Raw genomic sequence first — 22,435 nt, 5'->3', positions numbered from 1 at the left:
TCAAGTTTTAAAAATTCTGTTTCCTAGTTAGAAACTTAGTGCCCAAGTCCCTAGAGAAAGCTGAGTCTTTTCTCCAGTTCTTTTCCTCAGGGCAGAGCCATGTTTTTTTTTTTAACTTTATTTATTTATTGATTGATTGGTTTGGGGGCCACACCCAGTGGCACTTAGGGATTACTTTTGGCTCTGCACTCAGAAATCGTCCCCGGCAAGCTGAGGAACCATATGGGATGCTGGAAATTGAACTGGGTCAGCCACATACAAGGCAAATGCCCCGCCACTGTGCTATCTCATCGGCCCAGTGCCATAATTTTTATTTGTTTTTTTTTTTTGTTTTTGTTTTTGGGTCACACCCGATAGGCTCAGGGGTTACTCCTGGCTCTATGCTCAGAAATCACTCGTGGCAGGCTCAGGGGACCATATGGGATGCCGGGATTTGAACCACCGACCTTCTGCATGAAAGGCAAACCTCTTACCTCCATGTTATCTCTCCGGCCCCAGTGCCATGATTTTTAAAAATTTATTCTGTTGATAAAAAGTGTAGTAATCTCCCTCTCCCATCATCTATCTATCCGTCATCCATTCTCCCAGCCAGCCAACATTAACTCAGTTCTTTGTGAAGCCCCTGTGTACGGAGACACATGTGAGAGAAAGAGGCACTGCCTTTGAGGAAACTCTCAGGCCATTAGAGGAAGCAAAAAAGTTAAGTGCAAAGGAAAGTTAGGAAGACTTTGGCACCTATGTAAAGATGAGCCAGATCTTTAAGTGCTCATCCATCATATTTATAAAGTTAGTTTGTGTTAGATTCCAAAATGACACCTAGTGGTTTTCAGCATGAAGAAGAATAAGGGTAATGACACCTTTGCAGTTTACCCTCAGATCAGGCTTTCTTTTGAGCCTCAACTTTTTCAACCTTACTAGCGATAATAATAGTGCCAGTCTCAGTATTATTGTTAGGAATAAAATAAGATCACATGTTCTGTGGAGCATGAGAAAAGTTTCACAAATATTGCTCCTATAGTTCTTTAAAAATCAGAGAAGATATTTTTTCTAGAATCCTTGGAGGGAAATCATTGAAAATGCAGAGAAAAACATCTTCAGCAATGCTCAGCATGAATTCAGCAAGTCTTATCAATCTGCCTGTTGTAACTCGCCTCAGTCTAAGTGTAAGAAAATAGGTTCAACAGTTCAATTTAGTAAAAGGAGTCTATTGAAGGGGAAGTAATGGTGCCCTGTTTCATCAAGTGTAGGTTTATATACGTTGGATTTTTAAATAGAGATTTTTTGTTTGATTTTAGGGGGGCACACCTGGTGATGTTCAGGGGTTACTGCTGGATATGCACTCAGAAATCGCCCATGGCTTAGGGGACCATCTGGGATACTGGGGGATCGAACCGAGGTCTGTCCTAGGTGTGTGCAAGGCAAACACCTTACCACTTGTGCCACTGCTCTGGCTCCAAATGGAAATATTTTTATACCTGCAAGTTGATATGATGTAGTAATTCTCTAAAAGAAGAAATATCAGAATCACTGAGGAAATATCTTAAAAAATGTAAACCCTGGAGAGACTGGCTGAATACTTATTTTGCATGCAGGAGGTCTGGGTTTCTATGAGGTGTGACCCCCGAGCACAGAGCTGTGATTAGGCTCCAAGCATTACCAGTTGTGGACTCCCTGCCCCCTCAAAAAAAAAAAAAAACAGAGTTTAGAAATGCAGAGTCCAGGAAGTTGATTCTGGTGAGAGAGAGAATAGGGAGAGGAGAGGAGGGGAGGGGAGGGGAGGGGAGAGGAGAGGAGAGGAGAGGAGAGGAGAGGAGAGGAGAGGAGAGGAGAGGGAGGGGAGGGGAGGGGAGGGGAAGGGAGGGGAGAGGAAAGGAGAGGAGAGGGCCAAAATTATACTTCCCAACCTATTTGCCTTCCTCCCAGTCTCTGGAAACCAAAAACAAACAAACAAAACCAACACAAATTCAGAATTCCTGCTTGCCTTTCCTTCTGCAGCCACTTCAACATAATTGGACAGTTGTGCTTTAAACAATAGACTCCAGGCAATTGCTTGGGAACTCAATCTGTGAACCCAAGACTGAGTTAGCCAAAACCTGGGTTTCATTTCTCCTGGAGGTGACCTCATGGTCTCTTAGGCCCTCAGAATCCAAGGTTAGGAGACATGGGTGTCCAGTGAGTGTGGGTACCTTGGTGGAGTAGAACAGCATTCCTGTTTATTCACTGTAATAATCCCTTCTAGTTCCATCTGCCCTCAGTAATTTAATCAGAATGATGACCAGACAACATTTGTCTTTTGTGTCTATAGTTAATCCTGATAGGATTGAGTATTATAACATTAGGAGCTGGAGTCTATGCCTTGGTCAAATGGCTCTTTACTGTGGTCTCTCTGTACATACTCTTATTTCAGGCAGAACAGAGGCCACATAATGCTGTTTTGTTTTACTTATTGAATTTTGACAATAAGAATCCATTAAGAAGATTCTGAATGAAACAAAGCAAATATAAACTTTAGGTTTCATTTTTAGCTTGCCTAGTTCCTCACTGTAGGACCCTCAAGGAGTTGTATTAACTAACTCTCAGAGGCTTCATTTTTTTGAATATTAAAAAAAAGTTTACTGGGATCAGAAAAATAGATCAAAGAGCTTATGCTATGCATGCAGAAACCCCAGTTTCCATCTCTGGAAATAGCTTGGAGCAAATTAGTCCAAGAGATAGTTCAGGCTAAGATACTTACCTTTTATGTATCTGGTCCTTGGTCAAATTGCCAGCACCACATAATGGGCACTTTTAAGCACAGAGCCAAGAAAAGCTCCCTGAGCACCTCTGGGTATGACCCCAATTCCAGAAAACAAAAGCCAAAGTTAACAAATAATATTTTACTAAAAGGAGAAGTCTGAGCATTAAATGTTATGAGTCTTAAATCTGATACTGTCTTTTAATCTCTTGGCATGTATTTTACTCCTAGATAACATGAGCAATTGTTATTACCACTTCTCATATGAGAGAGATTCTATAAGTTAGTGGCTCTTAAGTTAAAAGTTCCTTGAGTAGGAGAAAGAAAGAATGATGTCCTTCTGTAGTACTGCTATCCATGACCTGCATTGCTTTGAGTGCCTTGGAAACCACACATAAAATAGAGGTGATGGACTGGGACCTCTCTTCATTGTGGATGTCTAAACTGGGTAGTCAGTTCACTAAGATGTTGGAAAGGCATGTATGGGTCTTCAGTGTATAGTTTTGAAGATTATTTCCAATTCTGGGTGTTTTTTTTTTGTTTGTTTGTTTTTTTTTTTGTGGGTCACGCCCGGCAGTGCTCAGGGTATTTCCTGGCTCCGTGCTCAGAAATTGCTCCTGGCAGGCACGGGGGACCATATGGGACGCCGGGATTCGAACTGATGACCTTCTGCATGAAAGGTAAACGCCTTACCTCCATGCTATCTCTCCAGCCCCAATTCTGGGGGTTTTGAATCTTGTGCCATCCACATTGCACCTGTTAGATAAGGAAACCCCTGGGAGGGGTACTGGATCATCCCAGCACTTTGGAGCATCCAAAGGCTTGCTCCTTCACCCAGCCAGTGGGAGCTCATGTAGACATTGTCTGTAATACTTTTCATGGTGTTTCTGGCAGCAGGTGCTAGGGTTGAGTGGGAGGTGCAAAGAGTTATCCACAGGGCCTAGCTGAGAGTGGAGGATTCCTGGTCTTGGTGCCATACTCAGACTTAGCTCCCTTTTTGGGATTGGAGCAAATTGAAATGATTTCAGAGCCAAGTGAGCAGATGGCCAGCTCAGGGACTCTATGACCATCTTATCCACTGAGTCTCAGTACTTTGAATTTTGTAATTTTCAAATTCAAAATTTTGTAACCTAGGGCTTGCTCACAGGAATTGAAAAGGCACAGGCACTATGTTTATTGGATTTATTTGCTTTTTTTTTTTGTCTTTGTTTTTGGAGTCACACCTGTAGTGGGATTCTATTTGTGGGTAGTGTCCTTGTGGATACTGGGGGTGTCTTTGTGATGCTAGGAATTGAACCTGGGATTCCTGTTTGCAAAGCATGTTCTGCAGCCCTTTGAGTTCTCTCCTTATCCTTTTTTCTCTCTTTTCAAAAATCAAGTAATAGATTTTTGTTTGTTTGTTTGTTTTTGGGCCACACTCAGTAGCACTCAGTGATTACTCCTGGCTCTGTGCTCAGAAATTACTTCTGGCAGACTTGGGGAACCATATGAGATGCTGGAGATTGAATAGGTGTCAGCCATTTCCAAGGCAAACACCCTATCTGCTATGCTATTGTTCCAGCAACTTAAATAATAATTAAAAAAATCTTAGTGGTGGGCTAGAGAGATTTCACAGCAGATGTTTCCCTCACACCTAGCCAACTTGGGTTTAATCCCTGAGCACAGAGCCAGGAGTAAGTCTTGAGTACTATTGGGTGTAGCCTCCAAACCACAATAAATTCTTAGTGGTCATGTCAGGCAGTTTAAACATTTTTTATGTGGAACATTTTCTGTGTATCTGCTAGCCACTGGAGAATGGAAAAGAAAAGATAAGATAACTTTCTTTCCTTTTTCCAAAGTAACCTATGTTCCCTGCCCTCAAGTGCTGGTTGGTGTCAGAACCTAAAATCTGGGGCTGAGAAGAGGGCAGAGTCCATCTGATGGCAGTGAAAGAGCAATTTTAGATCCCTCTTCATTATGTGGGGGAGATGGACCCCCACAGACCATCATCATAGGAACTCTTTACATTTTTTGCCCCAACCTGAGGAGCCCTGGCTTGGATTTGGCACCCCTGGCTATTCCCTCCTCTGGTTTCTGACTCACTTCCTATTGCAAGGTCTGGTTGGACTCATATACTGGATGTCAGTCAGTAAGTGCAACGAGCTTTGTAACATCACTCCAGACAGCTCCATCTGCTCAGGGTGCCCTCAGCCCCCCCATATATCTCCTCTGTGGGGACAGCTATATATCTTTCACCATTGTTGCCACAACCAGAGGAATCCTTACATTGGAGGGGTAAGTTTGACATGGGAAATGTGTTGCTAACCAGCTGGTGTGGAGAAGAGAAGTAGGAATGAAAAGGAAATAAAAAACACTAGCTTTGAATGAGATATTTTTTGAGAGTCACAGACTATTTTTAAAAGCTACTTTAGGTTCTTGGAAAAATTCAGCAGAAATCCCAGAAATTTATGCCTGACCTCATAGAGCATGGGTCTCTCCTTTTGTCAATAGCCCCTTCCAGAGTTGCCTTTCCTCCTGCATTTTGTTTTGCTTGGGGCCACACCTAGGGGTGCTCACAGGCACATCCTGGTTCTATACTTGGGGGTTGCTCCCAGTGGTGCTCAGGATTTGGTGTGGGGCTGTGCACACAGTCTTGAGCCTACACAGATCTCATTATGACCCAGTATCTGTAGATTATGGCTTACTCATGCTATTATTCATTTTGTGTGTTTATTTGCATTATCGCTAATTAATTAACTTTTTGTTTGGGGCACGAGTGTGTCACACATGATGGTGCTGGGACTTATTCCTGGCTCTGTGTTAAGGGTTGTCTTTGGCAGTATTCATGGGACTATGTGGTGCTGGTGCCTGGTATCAAACAGGACCTACCTCCTGTTTGCATTTAGCCATTGAGTTCTATCTCCAGCCCTATATATAAGATTTTAATCTTAGGCTTTGTGAATCATCTATGCAGTATTTCTGAAATCCTTGGGTCTGTCCAACTTTGGATATTCCTGATGCACCTCTGCATGTTTATAATAGTCATGTAACTTTTTTTTTTTTTTTTTTTTGGTTTTTGGGTCACAACCAGCAGCGCTCAGGGATTACTCTTGGGTCTATGCTCAGAAATCACTCCTGGGGCCAGAAAGATAGCATGGAGGTAAGGCATTTGCCTTTCATGCAGAAGGTCATTGGTTTGAATCCCGGCATCCCATATGGTCCCCTGAGCCTGCCAGGAGTGATTTCTGAGCATGGAGCTAGGAGTAACCCCTGAGCTGCCAGATATGACCCAAACACCAGAAATTACTCCTGACAGGCTCAGGGGACCATATGAGATGCCAGATTTCGAACCACCGTCCTTCTGCATCCAAGGCAAATGCCCTACCTCCATGCTGTCTCTCCAGCCCCAAGTCATGTAACATTTTTCTTTACATTAACTCACTTAAAAAAAAAAACCCTAAATAGATATCGGGTCCTTGCTGTCACCACTTCTGCTCCTTGCCCGCCTTAACTCCTTCACCATGCTTGGGCTATCTGTCAGCAGACAATAGAGCCTCCGGCCCAGATCAAATCTTTCGCCCTCTCAATTAGTTTTCCCACTGCCCTTGAACCCATTTCCACGATGCAATTGCCCTCCTTGAGTCAGCCTGCTAGCATGCCCCAATCCAAAGGAAAGTCCAAGAGAAAGAAGGATTTATGAATATACTGCATGTCTAAGTCACCTGTTTCCAATCCCACAACCCCTACCCCAAACCTGGATTCTGGACATTCATCACCATTGGAGATAAGAACTTTGAGGTAGAGACTGATGACCTGGTCACTGTCTCAGAGCTGGGCCATGGTACCCCCGGGGTGGTGGAGGTGTGGCACTCCCAGAGTGGCGCCAGCATGAGACTGTGTAATGGATCTGGGCCACTGTGCAGAGCAGAAGTTGCTGTTCATGGATTTGAACATCAACATATACACCATAGACTGCTTCTACATTGTCACCTTCTATGTGGTGCTCTTTTGAGAGGAAGATGTGTGGATCTTCATGGAGCTCAGGGACACATCTCTTGACAAGCTCAACCAAAAAGTGCTGGAGAAGAGCATGATGATTCCTGAAGACATTTTGGGAGAGATTTCTGTGTTTATTGTCAGGAGCCTGCAACACCTGCACAGCTAGCTATCCATGATCCAAAGAAACATGAAGCCATCCAATGTCCTCTTCAACAAAGAAGGCCACATACAGATATGCATCTTTGCTATTAGCAGTTACTTGGTGGATTCACTTGCCAAGATGATGGACACAGGCTGCAATTCCTACATGACTCTGGATAGAATAGAGCTGAATTAGAAGGGCTACAACATCAAGTTTGATGTCTGTTTTCTTTTGTTTGTTTTGATTTGTTTTTGAGCCACACCTGGCGGCATTCAGGGGTTACTCCTGGCACTGCACTAAGAAATCACTCCTGTCAGGCTTGGGGGAACATATGGGATGCCAGGAATCAAATCTGGGTTCGTCTCGGATTGGCCGCATGCAAGGCAAATGCCCTATCGCTGTGCTATCTCTCCAGCCCATAGTTCAGTGTCGGGAACCTCAGCTTCATCATGATTGAGATGGTCATTTCTAGTTTCTGTAAAAAAAAACAAACTCCTGGGGAACCCTTTTCCAGCAGCTGAAGCAGGTGGTAGAACATCCCCCCAGCTGGCCACTGACCATTTCTCCCCTGAATTTATAGACTTCAACAATCTCTGTTGGCGGGGATGTGGTGAGAAAGGAACTCTCATCCACTATTGATGGGAATGGAAGGTTCTCAGTAAACTCAAAATTAAGCTGCCATATGACCCAGCAATCCCTCTTTTGGGGATCTATCCCCAGGACAGAAAAACATTCATACCAAAGGATATATTCACACTGCTATTCATTGCAGCACTCAGTACAGTAGCCAAGACTTGGAATCAACCTAGAAGTTTAAGAAAAAACAAGTGGATCTATGAAGATGTGATATATATATATAAATATATAATATATATAATATATGTCTGAAACCCAACTATGAAGGACTTTGTAAATCACAATGGTTACAACAAAATTAAAATAACACACACACACACACACACACACATGGCAAGTAGGAATGTTGCTGGGTGGTAGAGAATTTGCCTGCGTGTGTGACATGAGGTCCTGGGTTTGATTTCTGACACTATAAACAAAACACAGACTTAAAGTATATTTAAAAATAATTTATATTCAGTTTTATTATCATAGGGCTCCTCTACATTATGTAATTATTATTTATAGCATTCATATATATATTTTTCAAATGCTCCTTCTATAACCCCTTTTTGGGTACCTTCATGCATTACTCTGTCTTAGGATGACTCTGCCTAATAAGCTTATGAATGGACTTTCAGGAAGTTCTTGACTCTCTAAAACTTCCCATCATTGTGTTTATGTATTTTTTTTTAGCCTGGGGAAAATAGTTCAAAGCTTTACCCATGTAAAGGAGGTAGGAAAGATCAGATCTTCAAGTGCTGGAATTTTACCTGGCTACAATTTCCCAGAAATTTTCCCAGAAAGAGGAACAGAGGTTTCTACAAGAAATGGACCTTTTACTCACAGAACATCCTGCTTTTCTTCATTTGTTTTGTTTTTATGAGGTGAAGATAAATTAAATGAGAGCATCTCTCTCCATCTTCTCCTCATCTTTATTTTGTTTCCAGCCTTCAGCAGCATACATTAATTGAGGAGGAGAGTGACTGTTTTCTGATCCAAAAAATTATATCATGTCTTCCAGAGGTTTAAATGAAAATCCCAGTTATATCTTTAATGAATCCTTCATTTAGAGACATTAATATTTTTGTTTGTTTTCTGGGCCACACCCTGCAGTAACCAGGGGTTACACTTGGCTCTGTGCTCAGGAATTACTCCTGGTAGTTTTCAGGAGACCATATGGGATGCTAGAGATTAAACCCAGGCTAGCCACATGCAAGGCAAATGCCCTTCCTGCTGTATTATCACCCTGGCCCTGAGACATTAATATATTTAAAGTTGCCTGTTCTTTTTTTTTGTTTGTTTGTTTTTTTTGGGTCACACTCAGCAGTGCTCAGGGTTACTCCTGGATCCACACTCAGAAATTGCTCCTGGCAGGCACGGGGGACCATATGGGATGCCAGGATTCGAACCAATGACCTTTTGCATGAAAGGCAAATGCCTTACCTCCATGCTATCTCTCCGGCCCCATAAAGTTGCTTGTTCTTAAATAGAAAGTTATGAACAAAAAATAAAGGGAGGAGCCAGAGAAGGTACCTGGCATGGAATATTCAGAAGTAGGTTCTCTCTAAATGTAGGTCTATGAATGTTCCAGAGATAAGGGGCGCAAAAGAAAGTGTGTGTTAGAGAAACATACAATGTGATAAAGTTGCTCTGGACAAAAAGCCTCATCGTGGGGCTGGTGAGGTGGCGCTAGAGGTAAGGTGTCTGCCTTGCAAGCGCTAACCAAGGCATCCCATATGGTCCCCCCAAGCCAGGGGCAATTTCTGAGCGCTTAGCCAGGAGTAACCCCTGAGCATCAAACGGGTGTGGCCGAAGAAACCAAAAAAAAAAAAAATAAAAAAAGCCCCATCGTGGCACATTACACAGATGACAAGGAACACTTGTATATACTGCTTGTATAAAGTGAACAAAGCCATGTGTCATTCTCTTCCTCCAGGGGAATGTGCCAGGAAGGGACACAAAGGGCTCCCTGTGCGTGCTTTCCAGTTCAACCCCTTAACCTTAGAAGGAGTGTTCATAAATCTCCTGTGTGATAAATATCCTGCCTCCTTTATGGTACATCCATCAATACTCGATACAATAATAAGATAGAAATAGAAACTGGAAAGCAGAATGAGGGAAAAATGCAAGCCCAGAGCAGGGGATCATATCAGGATGCCTCGTTGGAGAATTGTGGCAGTGTTGGGCTTCACATTTGACTGAGTTTCCTAGCAGCCAAAGTGAAAAAAAAAAAATGAACACAGTAAGTTTTCTGCAAGAAGAGAAACATGGCAGTCACTCAGAGCTGCCCAGGGTTTACTCCTGGCTCTGTACTCAGGGATGACTCCTGGTGGAACTGGAGTGGACTGCATACAGGGCAAGTGCCTAAACCCCTGAACTAACTAAAAGCTCCAGCCGCCTTCGTGAGGGACTTACAGAGGTGTGGCCCAATGCTATTCTCTTCCACTTTTTTAGTTTCTTATTTAGACCTATCATCCTGAAGCTTTATGTAGTGGCTTGTTTCCTTCCTCTCTCCTACTTCTCTCTCTCTCTCTCTCTCTCTCTCTCTCTCTCTCTCTCTCTTGGTGGCCACCTTATAGATAACCATCTTTTCTTGGTTATTAAGGCAAAAACATCTCTGGATTTTATGTGACTGATTTTTGCAGCTCTCAAGAAAACTGAGGCTTTTCCAAGAGTGAAAGCTGCCTCCTGTTTGAAGAGCATGACCACCCCAGTGTTGAGAACTTCTCCAAATTTATTTGACATCTCTAAAGCCTTTAGAGATAATAATAACTGTCCCCCATATGGTAGACCTGCTATAAGTCCAATTCTGTACCAGGAACTTGGCATACATTGGTACACATTGCCTCCCAGATACTTATTCTCCCAGATGAAAACAAAACAAAACAAAACAAAACTTTATCTCAACAAAAGGCAGGGAGAAGGGGCAGGAATTGGCTCTCCCAAGGTCACAGAGCTGGTAAGAGTCTAGAGGCCAGATTCTAAGTGCCACTGCCAGTTTCAGTGGCTGAGTGGAGGGTGTCTGGGAGAGTTACACTTTTTTTTTTTTTCTTAGCAGTTGGAGCCAGCAGGGGTATTTCTGGCTCAGGCACTGCTCTCTGACAGCTGCTACTTTCTACTTTCTCTAGAGTTTGGGAAAGAAAGCCCACACCTGGGGTTGGCAGAAGCCATCTCAGAACTCATTTCCCCTGGTTTTGCACTCTGAGAATGTGTTTATCGTGAAGGGCAGGCACATCAGAGTTGAATATTACTTTCTTCTTAGCCCCTTGGAAAAGGGGAAATGAGCCAAGGCACAACCCTCTGGTCTTGAATGGATTTGCTTGAGGGTTGAGAGCGAAGGTAGGGAAACACCATATGCCTGGAAATGCATTTGGTTTCACAGGTGTGCATTTTTCTGTTGCATTGTGCCGGTTGTCTTATTGTTTTGTTTCATTTTTTTAGTGAAGCAAATTAGTGTTTATTGAAATAAGTTTACTTAGAAAGATGTGAGGGGAGAAAAAGAATATTTGTTTAAGAGAGAACCAGCGAAGGACAGAAACAAAGACTATAGGCTTGGAAAAGCAGGTGAGCCTCGAATGGCTTTTGGGAGAAAGTTACATACAGTCCCTGCAGATGTCTTGGCCTGGAGTTTTCTGCTTACATAAAAGTCAATCTGGGTGTTCGACTCATTATTTTAATGGAGCCCTAATCGTTAGTGTAAGGTTCATTATTAAACTTCATTCATCAAGGCAGGTAAATGGGGTGTTGTCATGGCTCCATGTTGCCACCTACTGTGTACTGGGTGAAGAGTCAATCAGAGGGCAGCAAAACATATGAAGACAAGGCCTGATCCACCTGTCTGCTCTGCCACCATGAGCACTTAGGTCTGCTGCAGGTCCTGAGGTTCAGGTGGAGGGTGGGGGGAAGTGTTATAAGCACCTGCCATCTACGTATACTCTAGTGCCAAAATACTGGCTCAAGAGACTACTGTTTGTTTCTTTTAGAAATCTCCTGAACACTGCCTGAGTAATCCTTGAACATTTTGCTCAGGTGAAGTGGCCTCAGATCACTGCCAGGTGTGTTACCACCAAATTGGGGGAAATTCCTAGAGCAGAAGAAGAGGCTTACATGTGAGAGACCCCCAGCTTGATGGCTCATACCAGCCACATTGTCTCTTGGTCACTGCTGGGTGTGGCCCACACCTCTTCCCCTTTCCCCAAAGTCTTAAAGATTTGTTTCTTTTTGTTCCCTCGAGAACAAGCTTTTTCAAAGGTATTTGTGAGGGCTGGGTAGAGAGCACAGGGCATCGGGCTTGCTCCCCACTTTGCTTTTGTGCCACATATTCCCTGGTCTTAACCCCATGTGACCTGAGCAGCACTCCCTCAGGCCCTCAAAACTAAACTATCTGGAGACAGAGCGATAGCATAGTGAGTTGTAATAGACCCAGAGTTGACCCTTGGCACCCCATGTGGTCCTATAGTACCATGAGGATATCTGAGTGATATCTGAATGCAGAGCCAAAGTAAACCTTAAGCATTGATTGGGTGTGGTCCAAAACCTAAAAATTAACCAACCAACCAATCAAACAAACAAACAAAAAAACCTAAAATTGAGCTATCTGGCCTAGTTGGTGGATCACTGCTTGGGAGCTCCTGTCCCCCTCAAATTACTGGCCACATATGGGGATCTGAATAATTGCTATGTTCCAGTTTTGTACTAAAGAGAATGTTCCTAAAAAAGGTATGAAAGAAATGCTTGTAATTGTAATGAGGCTCTACTTTTGCTTCAATGGTCTCCAAGAATTTTGGCTTATTTCAGTGGTTTAGAAAACCTAAGTGTGAGGCTGGAGATATAGTATTGCGGATAGGGCATTTGCCTTGCACATGGCCAACCAGGTTCAATCCCTGTCATCCCATATGGTCCCCCAAGCACCACCAAGAGTAATTCCTGAGTGTAGAGCCAGAAGTAACCCCTGAGCACTGCTGGATGTGCCCCTCCCCCAAGAAAACCTAATTGTTTGTAAGTCTCTGAAGCTGTGTTTCTTGGCTGTTGGCTATTTTATAGTGTAGAGCTTGATCCTGCATCTTGAAGGGTTCTAGGAAGCAGTGGCAGGAAGTGTCCTGTTAGAGCAGTGCTGCCGAAGGTACCTTTGTGCAGACATTTAGAAGGAGTTCAGTCTCCTTCCATGGCTCTGATAGTAATATTTATTTATTTATTTATTTTGGGCCACACCCGGAAGTGCTCAGGGATTACTCCTGGCTCTGCGCTTAGAAATCACCCCTGGCAGGCTCGGGGGACCATATGGGATGCCAGGAATGCCGGGAATTGAACTCAGATTGGCTTTGTGCAAGGCAAACACATTACTGCTGTGCTATCGCTCCAGTCCCTAACAGTGATATTTAGAAGATAAAGTAGCCCAGTTATTGAACTGGCATCCTACTGTTTCTGGTTTAAATATGAGAGCCACACAATTCTTCATATATATCTAGGACATAAGGTTCTACCCACTTTCCTCAGAACTTTTTGTTTTGTAATTAGGGACAAAAAGATATGAAAAACATACATGGTAGAGGCAGAGTGATAGTACAGTGGGTAGGGTGTTGGATTTGCACCAAGCCAATCTGGGTTTGATCTCCACTATCCCATAAGGTCTCCAGAGCACTGGAGTAATTCCTAGAGTAATTCAGTAGTAATTCCTGAATATAGAGCCAGTAGTAAGTATCCCCTGAACATCAGGTATGAACCCGAAACAAAAACAAACAAGCAAAATAATCATATAGAGCAGTTATAGCCAGATTTCTTTCTCAGAGAATTTTTATATTCTCCTCTAATCTCCAGTAACTTTTCATAATAAGAACCTTCATTGGTGATGCGGATCTCTCTGAACATTTACTATTCTGTAATGTCACTACTCTATCATAGTTGTTCATCTATTGCTTGCTCCTGTTCCATAGCAGGCTCACAGCTTATAGGAAAGGGATAAAATAGCAATAAAAAAACCAAAACAGTGCTGGTGAGAATATAAATTACATTAAGAGATCAAGCCTAGGGAGACAAGGAAAACAAAAGGAGCATATACTATTTCTGTTAGGCTAAGCGCCCTTTCATTGAGCAACTTGATGTAGCCATTTTTTAAGAGGCTTGGAAGCTGCTCTGGGGTTTTGGAAAGCTTCCTATAAACATGGGCAGCTTCGTGTTCCTGACATTTCAGTTCACCTTTATGAATTTGCCTTTTCTTTCTCCCCTTTCAACCTCTACCTGACCTCCACACACACCCACTTCTCTGAGCCAAGGAAGTGTCAATACCGAAAGTATTTTATCAGGAAAGTTGCCATTTTTCTGGAAATGCTGTAACCTGGATGCCAGCCAGGCCTTGGGGAAGTCCAAGCAAGTGTGGGAGGCTTATTTTGGAAAACCCTTTCATTATCAGCACACCCGGCCCTCTGGGCGGCTGCAGGGAATTGCACCGGATGGACTTTGTCAACAGGAGTCCCAGGAGGAGTGCTGAAGTGAAAGGAGTGGGCGGAAGTGCCCTCCTCACAGGCCACTAGGGCGCCCTACAACCTTGCTTCCATGCTGCCTATTTTCAGTCAGCTCTGCAGAATCTTCAGGCTCTGTGGTGCCCATCGGAGACCTGGGTTGCTGGAGATTATCCTGAAAGAATGTTTTTGCCTAAGTTCCTAGGAAGTCAGTTCAGAGAATGGGATTGGGGTACAGACTTTCGAGGGTCACCAAGGGATCGTTGGGCAGGGTGCTTTCACCTTAGCAAGTTGTTCTCTTGTGCTGAGACAGCCCTTATTGGGCACCTACACACATACATACCCACTTACACGCCATCTAAACACATATATCATACACATACTACATAAAACCACTCACACATGCACATGAAACAAACACCTATACCATGCTCATCACACACACATACACACACACACCACACATACACACATTTCATTCATCTAAGGAGACTCATGGCTCTGATATAGCACGAATGCACTCTCCAGCCTCACCCTTCTGTTATCACTGCTCTCTGCCTCCCAACTGTTCAAGTAGATGTTGAGAGCTGCTGCAAAACTAAAGGTTCTGAAACACCATTCTTGCTTCCTGGTTATGCCTCGCCTCCCCTCCCCTGTCATTTCTTCTTTTACCCATTCCCCAGATCTACTTTTTAGGACATTGTTCTGGCAGCTGCTCCACTGCTCAAAACAAACACTTGGGAGTCTTTGCCTTTTTTTTCTTTATCTCATCCAGCATTCCACCAATGAGTGCTATTGGCTCTGTTCCCAAGGCATATAATGCACAGGGCATGATGACCTGCTCCTCTCAGTATTTTCTTTGCACGTCTAGATCCTCTCTGCCTAGGCTTGGGCAATGGACTCTACTCAGTCATTCTCTTTTTCAAAGGCACTGCAGTAGACCCTGAGGTTTAAGGTCTCAGCCCTCTGCTTAGCGACAGTGATGGGCAGGTTACCATTATAACTGCATTCTGCCTGGGTTTGTGACAACTGTAAAATGAAGAGGCTAATAGCGTTCACATAAAAAGTGTCCATGAGGATGAAAGGAAAAAAATACCATATTTTCCGGTATATAAGACGACTTTTGAAACAAAAAAAAAGTCAACCGAAAATTGGGAGTCATCTTATAGGCTGAGTATATCCCAAAAAATGTTTCAATATGCCGCTAAACGAAAATTGTCTGAATATTGCCACAAAACGGATTTTCCAACTGGATCCTGCACCAATCACAGCAAGGCTGCTCGGACCGCCTCTCTAACTCAGCCAATCCAAGCAGGCCTTTTATGCATGCAAATTAGACAATGTTCTGTACCCGAATCTGCACTGTAAAAAGCCAGCTTAGATTGGCCAGAATCAGAGAGGATCTATTACAGTATAACCTTTGAACCTTTGCTTGTTGTGATTGGCTCACTGTGGTACATGAGCACAGGAACACATGCAGCACATGCAGCACAGGAACGTTCTGTCTGATACAGCGAATATAGGCCTAAACCTATATTTTAACTGCAAAATTAGGGTGTCGTCTTATACGCCGGAAAATACGGTACTTATAAAGCTCTTAGGAAAGTTTAGTTTCTAGTGATGCACTATTATATTTTTTACAAAACTTCAACCATCTTGGTAAAAACGGGTACTTACTAACTAAAGGGAAAGGGGAGGAAATTGGAGAAATGAGTAGAGGGGTCTTTTGGCTGCTGGGGTGGCATTGGAACTTGTGATTGCTACAGTGAATATTATGAACACATAGAAATATAAAAAGCTACCTCCCCTGGAAATCTGTAATATTGTAAATCAATGAAGGATAAATGAAATGTTAGAATGCATATAGGCATGATATGTGTGTGTGATGGCCTATGTTTGATCCCCAACACCACAAAAAATTAGAAAAGAGATATAAAAGTATTTATTTTCCTCAATTCACAGACCATTTTCCATATAGCTACCACAGAAACATAACAGGGGCTGGAGAGATAGTATGGCAGTTGAGATATTTGCCTTGCACATGCCTGACCCAGGTTTGATCCCTGGAATCCCTAGTGCCCCTAGAATCACTAGGAATAATTCCAGAGTAAAGAGTCAGAAACAGCCCCTGAACATAGCCAGGTGTGATCCAGAAACTGAAAAAATAAAATAAAATCAGTGACTGGAGAGATAGTCTAGCAGGTAAGGCACTTACCTTGTATGCGATTAACCCCAGTTTGATTACCAACATCACATGCGATCCCCTGAGTACTGTCAGGAGTGATCCTTAAGTATAGAGCCAAAAGTAAGTCCTGACCATTACCGGTGTGACCTCAAAATAAACAAAAAAGGAGGCCAGAGAGATAGCATGGAGGTAGGGTGCTTGCCTGCATGCAGAAGGACCGTGGTTCAAATCCTAACATCCCATATGGTTCCCTGAGCCTGCCAGGAGCGATTTCTGAGAGGAATAGAGCCAGGAGTAACCCCTGAGCACTGCCAGATATGATCCCCCAAAACAAACAAACAAACAAACAATAAACAAAAAAGGCAATTCAGGGTCCAGTGAGATAGTACAGTGGGTATAAAATTTGCCTTGATAATAACTGACCCTGGTTTGATCCCTAATCCCGTGTAGTTTCTCAAGAAAATGCAAGGAGTGATCTTTGAGCATAGAGCCAGGAGTAAGCCCTAAGTACCACTGAATGTGGTTCACCACCCTTCCTTCAAATTAAAAAAAATTCAATCAGGAGCCTGAGAGTAAGTACAGGAGATAAAATGTTTACCTTGTTTGTGATTACCTCTGGTTGAATCTCAACCACCACATGGAGTGACCCCAAGCACAGAGCCCCATAAACAAAGCCAGATGTGACCTTAACAGTTTCTCCCCAATAAATAAATAATGGAAACAAAGTCAGCCTCTTCTAAGGCAGGAGGCTTCTATAAAATTGTTCTTGGCTTATATTTGCAAGAGAACCCAAATCCCATCATATATTAACTGACCTCCTGTATCACTGTCTGTTCAGTGACTGTTCAGCCCCAAACACTTTTGGAGCCATTCCTGACTTAGTGTTTGGGTAGCCATTTGGTGCCAAGGATGGAACTCAGGCCTCCAGCATGCAAAGCATGTACCTCAGCCCTTTGATCACATCTTCTTCAACCAAGATATTTTTATTTTTACTGGGGGCACATTGGGCCACTCCCCCTTGTTGCATACTGAGTATTTCTGGCTCTATACTTAGGATTGATTCTTGACACTAGATGTGGTGTCAGGAATTCAAACTAGGGTCAGCACTGTGCTTCGCAAGTGCTTTACCACTAGTACTACTTTTCCAGCCCTGTACAATGAATAGTTTTATCAAAACTTACTGGATAACTTCTATCTAAACCCTGACCATGGGGTAAGTGGGCTTTTTCCTCCATCGCAGGTGTGTGTGTGTGTGTGTGTGTGTGTGTGTGTATGAGTGTATGAGTGAGTGAGTGAGAGAGATATGCTGGAGGGTTTCACATAAACAAGGCAAGTGTTCAACTGCTGAGCCATAGACCTTCCTTCTCTGTCTCAGTGACTCTCTTGGCCAGTTGAAACAAGATGCTGCATTTCTGTCTGTGATGTTGCCAGGGTATGGGGCTCTGGAATGCCCTGGAGGGAACCAGATAGTTGTGTCAGAGTGGACCTTCTGACTAATTCAATTTTGTTCAGCTTATTTTTTTTTTTTTTTTTTTTTTTTTGGTTTTTGGGCCACACCCGGCCGTGCTCAGGGGTTACTCCTGGCTGTCTGCTCAGAAATAACTCCTGGCAGGCATGGGGGACCATATGGGACACTGGGATTCGAACCAACCACCTTTGGTTCTGGATCAGCTGCTTGCAAGGCAAACGCCGCTGTGCTATCTCTCTGGGCCCTCAGCTTATTTAAAAAAAAAAATCAACTTGGTTCTTATTACTTCTTTTCCAGAAACAACTCTGGAATTATTAGAATTGCCAGCCTTGGTGTCTGTGCCTTCCTACCTCTGTTCATTCTCAACAAAAGCCCCATGCCTTAAATAGACATCATAATAGTAAAATTCACTTTACTAGACTCTAGGTGCAATTAAAATGTAAGCTAACAGCTGCTCTGTCTACCTTGGAAATCGTGTTTTATTTTGAAAGATCTGAAAATGTGGGTAGTTGTGGTGCCTGGTAGAAGATTAAGTGATTATTGAATTAAAAAGCCAAATAATACAAGCATTCCTCATCCTGAGCTCTTGCCCTGGTGGTTTTTGCAAAAACTCCAGCATGTGTTTTCACTAAGAGCACACTATGTTCTGGTGGTGCTATTCTCTTTGTCTTAATGCTTTCACACCCACCCCCTTGAAAATAAAGATAATCGGGCTATTTAACAGAAGGTAAACTGAGGCAGAGAATGCCCAATCAGGCACTGGCTGAACCTGGCCTCATTTATCACATCCTTCTAAGCATCTTCATAGTCCTTTCTGTGGAGTTGGTTTACTGAAAAGCGACTAAACAGTCCTTAGAGATAGGTTTTGCATCTCTCAGCTTATTAAGTTTATTTGGGAGGAATCATCAAAGGTAGGAGACACAGGTCCATTAGCTGGTGGTCATGGCTGCTTTATTTCAGACCCTGGTTTGAGCTTCTAAGTATTACTCTAAGCACAGCCCAGGAGGTAAATGTAAAAATAATTTTCTTGCTATTTTTTTCTATATGGTATCCTAGCGACAATGCTCTGACTGTCCTTGAGTGTTAGGGGACCAGCCAGGGCAGATTGGCTTGCAATAGGATGAGTTAGGAAGGGCACAGTGAGAGTCACCCCTTTGATGTCTGGCATAGTGTTTTTTTTTTTTAATCTTTTGTAGTGTGTGGTTGTCTATGTGTGTGTATGAATCAAACCTGAGGCTTCATACATGCAAAATATGTCTTCCACTGACCTATATCTTTTCTCATTTTGTAGTTTAGATTTGTTTTGTTTGTACCACACATTGCTCAGGGCTTAATTCTGGCTTTGAGCTCAGGGATCACTTGGATAAACTCAGGGATTAAACCCAGATCAGTCATTTGTAAGGCAAGTGCCCTCCTCACTGTACTATCTCTCTGGTCCCCAATTTGTAGAGTTTTTAACCAATGTATTGTTTGGGGCACACTTGGCAGATTTCAGGGCGGCATGTCAACCTCCTCCTGGAATGTTTCGTGGGGGGTCACTTTGATGCCCTAGAGGACTATATAGTGCCAGAACAGTCTTGTTTTTTTTTTTTTTTTTTTTTTTTTTTACTTAGACATCTTTTTAAAAATAATCATTACAGAGGGCCAGAGAGATAGCATGGAGGTAGGGCATTTGCCTTGCATGCAGAAAGATGGTGGTTTGAATCCCAGCATCCCATATGGTCCCCTAAGTCTGCCAGGAGTGATTTCTGAGCATAGAGCCAAGAGTAACCCCTGAGCGCTGCCGAATGTGACCCCAAAAAACAAAAAAAATATCATTATAAAAGTGTTGTTATTGTTAGAAATGTAGGGAAAAATGTCAAGGAAAGAAAGAAAAATCAACTATGATTCCAGCATTTATTTGGGAGGGAGGCACATGCAGCAGTGCTCAGAGTTTACCTTTGACTTTGAGCTCAGGAATTCAAGGAACCAGTTGTGGTGCTGGAAACTGAACCCAGGTCGATTGCATGCAAGACAAATGACCTCCCTCTTTTAATCTTTCTAGCTGTGTTTCATTTTTGGAGGGGAGGTGGATTTGGGCCACACCAGTAGTGCTTAGGGGTTGCTTCTGGCTCTGTGCTCAGAAACCACTTGCTGGTAGGCTTGGGGGCCACATGGGATGCCAGGGATTGAACCCAGGTCAGCCGTATGCCAGGCAAATGCCTTACTTGTGCTACTTCTCCAGCCCCTCCTCCAGTTGTGTTTCTTCCTGAACTTCCATACAATGATTAGATTCTAAGCCCAATCTCTAAGGGGAAATATTGTGCTAAAGTCAAATGTGCCCTAAGTTAAGGTAGATAAGGTAGATAGTAATTTTTATACGCTCCCAAATTGGAAAGCATCTGAACTAGACTCAAGGTGATAATAATAAAAAAAAAATCTATATGAAATGAAAAGTCTGGGACAAAAGCCATTTAAGTTTTAACATGATTGAAATCTTTGGTGGGGAGTGTAGGGTAGCTTGAGTTGTTTCTCTGTAAGGTTTATTCCATTTTGTGTCTATACTAGATGGTGGGTTAATAGATTAACGGGGGAGAATGCTGTGCCACTTCATCCTGACCAGGGCTAGGTTCTGAGTTAGCCAACAATAAACTCAGTGCAGCTGCACAGCATCACCACACTTAAACATGAGCACTCACAGTTGGGATGTTTGTTTCGTAAATTTTATTTAACAGTACATAGTCTGTCATTTGATTAGTTGTCTTTAGTCAGTTATAAGAATGTTCGAAGTTTACAATGAGTTCCTCCTACAAAAGTGGTGCCTAGGGGCTAGAGAGCTATTATAGTGGGTAGGATGTTTGCCTTGCATGTGGCTGACCTGGGTTTGATCCCTGGGACCCACCTGCCATCACCAAATCATGCCAGGAGTGATCCCTGAGAAAAGACCTATGAGTAAACCTTAAGAGTAAGCCTTGAGCACCACTGGGTGTAGCCCTAAAAAAAAAAAAAAAAAAAAAACCCACAAAAAATGGTAGCAAATCCTCTTGAGGGTAACTCTGTGTTCAACTGTAATTATGAAGATACATCCTTAGCTGTGGAATTCTAAAATACAGGGTATTTTATTTAGCATTTGTTTTTGTTTGTTTGAGGGGTCACATGTAGGGGTACTCAGGAGCTACTTGGGGATCATTCTTTGCAGTGCTAAGAGATCACACCCAGGTATCCCACATGTGTTGCTAATGGTTCAGCCCTTTGAGCTTTCTGGTTCAGATAGGGCATTTTAAAGAATTTTCATTGTGATTGCTAAGTTTTTCCCCAGGAACATTTTGTGTGTGTGTGTGTGTGTGTGTGTGTGTGTGTGTGTGTGTGTGTATTTGTGCGTGTTGTCTGTCTGTGTGTGTTTCAAAGTATCTATTTCCTAACATCACTAGGAATTAACATTCAAAGGAGTATTCCATAGCCCTATGTTTTATCTGATAACCCAGAACTTCTGTTCACTGCCTGATCAATTTATCCTAGAAAGATTAAAAGAAAGAAACTCACCCAGGAATGAAAAGTGCTGGTGGTCAAGGTCACGAAGCAGGGATGGGGGCAGATAACAGGGAGAGGTTGAGCCCAGAGACACACCATCCCTTTATGCCTGCCTCCAAGCTGACTCTTCAGCAAATATCAAAAGACATAATATTGTTTAATGCTTCAAGGACACGTACAGTTTAAAAAATATATTCAGTATATTTTTGGAAAATGGGATGAAGTCTTGCGACCTGAGAAGCTATGGAGTGGGAATAGCATGTATTTATCCAAAAGGGAGCGTGGGTTTAGGAAAAAAAAAAACACACATGGAGAAACACTATCCTGATCTGACTCCTTATTTTAGAGAAACTGAACGCAAGAGGGATTTCTGCAGAGTCCAAGCGCATATCGATGTTGGTGGTGGAGCCAGAAACAAAGGTTCCAAACGCTCTGTGGAGAGTGTTCAAGAGGTGACTGCAGGGAAATAAGACAAGACATTGACCCTCTTTGGACAGAATTCAGAGACTCTGAGCTGCCCCTTCTCCTCCAGCTTTCCTGGACAAAGGTCTAGATGTCTCCAGCAAGGCTCTCTTCTGCTTGATCTTCTTTTCCTGTGATTGGTAGAGCTCTGGCACTTTAATAGCCAGGTGATTGGCTGAATTTTCCCTCCTCCTAGACTACTGCCTCAAGCCTCAGCAGTGCCAATGTCACTTCCTCTGGGAAGAAAAGACAGTTTAGGGTCCCTGCTTGCATGTGTTCTTGTAGCAACTCTTCCCTTTAACATATTGGTGACAATGATAATCACTCTGTTTCTTCTCAGTATGCCCGACTCCATGCTCTAGGCGTGTAGGAACATTGTTTATCTCCTATCTGTCATTCCTGGCACATAAGTGAGCCTCCTTAATAAATGCATGCGACTTATTTAGATAGATGCTAATGCGTGGATTAGAAGCGTGTGTGGGCTGCTGGGCGGTGCTGTTTCCGAATGCCTGCAGAACCCGAGAATCTTATTGCCAAGGGCACTGAGAGAAGAGAGAGGCTGCTAGAACAAGAGACAAGGCAGAGGGGATGGTGGATTTCCCGAGGTGCCTACCTACCAGGGACCATTGGGTCATTGGAGTTAGCCACCACTCCAGGTCAAGCATGCATTCTCTCCCCACCATGCTCCCCCAATACGTGGTAGAAGTAGTGATAAAAGAATTTTTTTTTTTTTGAGTCTTTAGGGGGAAAGGGAATTCAAGGTCAGATCTCCTGAAAGGGCCCAATGCTAGGGAAGAAGACCACGCTGTGGTCTCGGGGCGCTGGCAGCAGTAAGGACCACTGGTGACTGGACAGTCGCCAGAGCCGCGCTGCCTGGAGG

The 22,435-nt window shown here is 43.2% G+C and overlaps 1 protein-coding gene and 1 pseudogene across 1 annotated transcript in view; both read left to right on the top strand.

The window, feature by feature from the left end:
- Nucleotides 1-22,435, top strand: part of PLEKHA7 (pleckstrin homology domain containing A7) — a 245,111-nt gene that overhangs the window by 70,844 nt on the left and 151,832 nt on the right. The window lies entirely within an intron of this gene.
- On the top strand, nt 6,336-21,917 carry LOC126017537 (dual specificity mitogen-activated protein kinase kinase 3-like; annotated as a pseudogene).

Source organism: Suncus etruscus, chromosome 9 (assembly GCF_024139225.1).
Source record: "Suncus etruscus isolate mSunEtr1 chromosome 9, mSunEtr1.pri.cur, whole genome shotgun sequence".
NCBI classification, from domain to species: Eukaryota; Metazoa; Chordata; class Mammalia; order Eulipotyphla; family Soricidae; genus Suncus; species Suncus etruscus.
Note: the sequence above shows the minus strand (reverse complement) of the source record. Positions and strands in the feature narration are given on the sequence as shown.